Source organism: Diospyros lotus, chromosome 6 (assembly GCF_014633365.1).
Source record: "Diospyros lotus cultivar Yz01 chromosome 6, ASM1463336v1, whole genome shotgun sequence".
NCBI classification, from domain to species: domain Eukaryota; kingdom Viridiplantae; phylum Streptophyta; class Magnoliopsida; order Ericales; family Ebenaceae; genus Diospyros; species Diospyros lotus.
The window spans coordinates 12,019,825-12,025,818 of record NC_068343.1 but is presented as its reverse complement, the minus strand read 5'-3'; positions in this window follow the sequence as shown (position 1 = coordinate 12,025,818).

Genomic DNA, 5,994 nt, shown 5'->3' with positions numbered 1-5,994 from the left:
ACATATCAGGGCATGTCAATATGATGAAAACATTTTCGAAGAAGTACCACTTACCTTTTATAGCTTATTGGGCTACCTCGATATCCATGTCTTGCCTCGTGCATCGCCTCGATTTGCGTGCCAACTTCAAAATTTGCACAAGTCTCTTCAACTTCAACCTTAAAGTACCCTAATCACCATAATTATTTAAATAAACATTAAAACCTATTTTTCCATAATTTCTAGCATTTTCTATCATTTTTTCTCTATTTTTTCTTAATTTTCCTTAATAAATCCAAACTAAATATTTCTAAAAATATTTTCTCAAATATTCCACTACGACAATTCATAAAATAATATTCTAGAATTTCTGAAATTTTCTAAGGATTTTACTCACCTTAACTTAGCATCTCGGATTTTCTCGGTATGCATGCCGTATTCTCAAAAAACGTGCTCGGGCCGTTTTTCTTGCCAAAATCTTCGGGATATTGCTGGGACCTAATTTCCTACTTTTCAGGAATTTTCTAAGATTTTTCCCATTTTTCCTATATTTTCTCTATTTTCTTTTCCTTTCTTTCTTTTTCTTTTCTTTTCTTTTCTTTTTTTTTTCTTACTTCTTCTTCAACCTCCCGCTCCCTTGCTCCGTGCACTGTTTCCTCTTCTCTTTTCTTCTTCCTTCTCTTCTTCTTCTTCTTCTTCTTCTTCTTCTTCTTCTTCTTCTTCTTCTTCTTCCTTCCTTCCTTCCTTCCCCTGCAACTCCTCTGCTCGTTCTTCTTCTTCGTGACAGCCATGCCCGCGCACGGCCTCACTCCGTCGGCCATCACGATCGCCCCAACGGCCACCGCCGATGCCGTCGGCTGCTCCATGCCGGCCTCCGCGAGCCGTCATTGCTGCCGCACCTTGCTGCCATTATCGCGGTAGCTGCTCCAGCTCGGTGAGCTCGCGACCATGGCTGCCATGGCCGCGAGTTTGCTGTTTCCAGACGCCTCTCGAGCCTCCATTGCCGTCTTCGGCCTTGCCGACCACTACCAGGGGCACCATCAACAGCCGTCCTTGCCTCATCGCGAGCTTGCCCTGCTTCGCGACCAGCTCACTGTCGCGGCTGCCATAGCCGCGACCCACCTTCTTCCAGCTCTCTCTCTCTCTCTCTCTCTCTCATTACCCAGCCCGAGCTCGATCTCTCCCTCTCGGCCCTCGCTCTTTCTTTCCTTGATTCCCACTTTCTTGCTGCTTTAAATTTGGGCCAAATGCATCTCAATTTATAGGTAGTGGCTTCACTGTTACAAGCTTGCCCACCACGCACATCATTTAATATGAAAATCTCCACAGATTTTGCTGCGATATTCTTAAATCTTGTTGCCACAATCTCCCTATTTTGCGGCCAAAATCTCGGCTATTAAAGCTTCACAGAAGCTTCGCGAAGCCATTACATTTGCAGCATGGACAGCCTCACACCGCGCACAGCACGTTTTATATACATATATATATAATCCTATATTATATAATAAAATTATATATTAAAATTCTAAAAATTCATTTCCATTTCACTTAAATAATTATCTAATTGTAACTATGCCCTTAATTATCAAATTTATTTGCATTACAATACTGAAAATGCAAGATTAATAATCCAATTCTTAGTTAAAAAGGATGATTTTGCCCCAGTGACCTTACCGGGCTATCGTTTCATCCCCAAACCACTGAAGGGTTAATCGTTATGCAAAACCGAAGCCCCCCTAGGGTTCCATTGATTTTTTGAGAGTCTCCTACAACGATTCAATTTTACAGCCTAAATGATAGCTGTATTTTAGCTGTACCGAAAACTATTCCGAATTCGATTTCTTTCGCCACCATAAATCTTAACTTGGAACGCATATCGAGACCATATCATTTTTCTTAGACAATTTCACTCCGAGGCATTCCCTATAGTTGATTCGGTACCTAAAATTACAATAAAATCTATTTTTCGGTATTCTAAACTTATTAAAATTACGTGGCAGCCTTATCTAAACATGGGGTATTACATAAAGAAGGAATAATTCATGATGAGATTACTCTTCCTTACTCCCCTAAATCAAATGGCATAGCATAAAGGAAAAATAAGACTTTAAAAGAAATGATGAATTCCATGATTTTTAGTTTTAATGCACCTAATAATTTTTGGGATGAATCAATTTTAGTTGTTTGTTATTTACAAAATAGAATTTCTTATAAGAAACTAATAAAACACCTTATGGTTTACGGAAAGATTATATCTCTAACTTGAAATATTTGAAAGTGTCATTATAAAAATAAAAATAAAAATCATTTTTATAGATGGAATTTAGAGAAAAAATTATTTCCATCTCTATTAGAGATGAATTTAGAGATAGATTTTGAGATGGATGATGAAATTTCTTTTAGGGACAAATTTAGAGAGGAATTTTTTTGTCTCTAAATCAAAGATAAAAAAAATTATGTCTCTAAAAGTTTTTCTTATCATATATGAAATCGAAGACATAATTTTTCTAGAATCAATTCCATCTCTATAAATTTTTTTGGAATCAAAAATAAAAAAAATTTCCTTTTCTAAAGTTTTTTCATCAGAGAGTAAAATTTCTGTCTTTAAGCCTGTTGTCCAGAAAAATACCCAAGAGGCGGTGAATTGAGTTTTTTAAAAATTAATAATTTTATCTTTGTTGAAAACTCTTAAATTTGTGATCTTAATATGTGACAATTGTAGTAGGATTTATAACAATAAAATCACACAACTACAAGATAAAGAGCCTAATCCTCTATCTCAAAACTTAGTTTGAGGTTCCATTAAGGAGAATCAATAATAGCTTTTAATTGAAGCTAGAATTAACATACAATCCATTGCCTAAGCAAGAACCACTAGCACACTCATAACAAATATAATCTCCTTACACAATGAGTGAATAAAAATAAAAAACTTACAATTAGAAATAATTACAAACAAGTCACAAATGATTGAGAATTTCACTAACCAGCACACTTCCAACATTTTGAACCTTCTCACTGTAACATTTCACATCGAGTGATAGGAAGAATCGGAACAACTTACCTTAATGGGCCTACACGAACTTCTTAGGGGTCACCTATCCTTAAGCTTCCCCAACTCAAACATGTTTAATCGGGGAGTTCTTTGCCTACATTCAGTCCAAAAGGTATCCAACTGATATTATTTTCTTCCTTACTTATCCTCGATATATATACTACCATTCTCTGAGCTTTTGGGGTATTACATTCTCCCCCCTTAAGCACATAACGTCCTCGCATACGACCTTACACTACAAAAAATCAATGTTTTAGCAACAAAAAATTCCGTCGCTAAAACATCAAAATCTGTCGCTAAAAATTTTAGTGACAGATTTAGTGTCAGGTACCTTTTCGTCGCTAAAGAGGGCATCGTTGAAATTTAGCGATAGGGTTAGCGACGAGATTTTTTTAACAACGAAATCAGCAACGGAGGTTGTACCTGTCGCTGGCGACGGGTGTTATACCTGTAACAAGTTGAATTCAATGAAGGTACAACCCCGTCACTGAATTCAGTGACGGAATTATTCTATCGCTAAATTCAATCCCAAAATTCAATGCGCGCCAGGCCCCGCCCCTCCCCATATGTGCGCCACGTGGCCGTACTGGGATATTACTCCCAGCTATTATCTCAAACTCTCTACCGAATTCGAACCCCCAACCTGTCATGACTAAGTTTCGCGTGTGAGCCAGCCGATCTAGAAGTCTCATTGTTTATTGATGTGTATAAAATATATTTATAGTATTCTCTTCCAAATATTTCAGAATTATATTTATACACCAAAATTTCACAAACTTATTTAATGATATTAATTTTAATATTAATGTTAGTAAAAGGAAATGAATTTTAATTTTAATTTTATTTCGTTATTAATTCAAATAAAAGTTTATTAATTATTATATTAGTAGTGAAAAATTATGTTCTTATTTTGATTTTAATTTGTAATATGTTTAAAAAATTATTAGTTTAATTTTTACTAATATTAATGTTAGTAAAAATTATTATGACATATTTAAATGTAAAATTTTTAATTTTTATTTATTTTTTAGTGATGGGTTGACTCCGTCACTAAATTTTAATTCTTTATTTAATTTTTTTTAACTCCATTACTAAATTTTAATTCTTTATTTAATTTACACGAGCCACATCGTTGGACTTCTGAAATTCAATGGATTTAATAATTATTTAAACATGGTAAAATAATTTTATATTTAATATGGGTAAGGGTTATTTAATATTGCATCTAATAAATACTTTAAATTTTTAGTTTTTCATTTTAATTTTCCTATGGAAAAGGCTTATTTAATATTGTTTTGGGTTATTTGGTATTATCTTTATTGAATGTTTTCATTTAAAAAATAAAGTGTTTGTTTGACAGTTTTGATTTATTAATTTAGTTATATATAAATATAATTAATTTCATTTTTTTTTCTTTTGTCCCTCCCTCGTCCATGAACTAGCTAAAAAAAAGTTATTTAACACTGTTTCAAGTTATTATTTTTTTCATTGAGTTGATTTTATTTAAAAAATAGCATGCAATTTGATAGTTTGATTAATTAATTTATCTTTGTTTTTCCTTGTTCCCTCCCCCCATTGAACAAGAGAGTGCGTAGATAGATTAGTGGAAGAAATAAAAATTAAATAATTTATTAAAAACATAAAACATAATAGTCAAATGAAGGTGGGTTTGTACCTAATCTTTCATATCCGGTGCATTAGCCATGTGGTGCAACTTCTTTTACGTTGGCAAGACTTCTATATCCATACTTTACGGGGAATTATAGCAGCATAGGAGAAGCCATTGGATGGGGACCTGTGGGTGTTCTATTTGGGAGAATGAAAATATCGAATTCTGATTAAATTATGAATAATTTATTTTTTTGAAAAATTAAACATTAAGATTAATGTTATCAAAGTAAAAAAATAATAATTAGTTTTTCATCCATTTTTGTTACGCCCAATCTCTCTCAATTCTAATAAAGCAAGAAAAAAAACAGAATTTTGAATACCCTCAACCTTTTCAGTAATATCCTCTCTCTTATATCTATTTTCATTTTAACTTTCTCTCGCATTACTTTTTATTAATAATGGTTAAATTGTAATAAGTGTACAATTTTTTTAAACAATATACACTTATTACACTTTATTTTTAATTGTCAAATAATTTTATTAATTAATAATGAATATGTTGATATTTAGTCAAATAATAAAATATTTAAAAATTAAGAACAAAATATAATAAACGGACGTATCATCTAAAAATAATAAATTAATTACAGCTTAAACATTATTCTAAAGTGAATAATTAGAATTAGCCTGTCACTGCATATGGGGAGCAAAGAAAAGTAAACAAGATAAGAAAAGGGTAATAACTGGGTTACAGCGAGAGGAAGACTAAAAGAGAGGTCATCATGTCATGTCATGCCATGTGGGATGCAGCTTCTGGGTGTCGTTTTTCGTAGAAATGGGCCAACAATTCAAGCACCCGTCATCTTCTGCCATCCATCCCCGGGCTCCCTCCTCTACCAGCTTTGACCTGTAATACATGCGTTGCTGCTCCGATTGGCTGGACTTGTTCCTGTAAGACAGACGTGCGCTTGCAGCTTGCTTAATAATTTGTCTCTTGGTCTGCTCCATCAGCTTGACTAACTACATTAATTATTTAATGGAAAACTACCAGACAGTGGTGCTACTGGATGCACGTCTCTCTCACCCATCCTTAGCCACCGGCCAACAGGATTAATGTCTCTCTCATCCATCCTTAGCCACCGGGTGACAGGTATCCCTCCAATTACTGGTGATCAACAACAGAGCATATAAAGCTATAGCCATGCATAATGATGCCACATGTAGCATGCTTGTTGATTAGCTACTTTCATCTTCAAAGGTTTCAAGACTTTCCTAAGAATATTCCGTTATATGATTTTATACCAAATTTAATTCTTCTAAATGAGTGTTTTTTTTTTTCTTATAAAAAA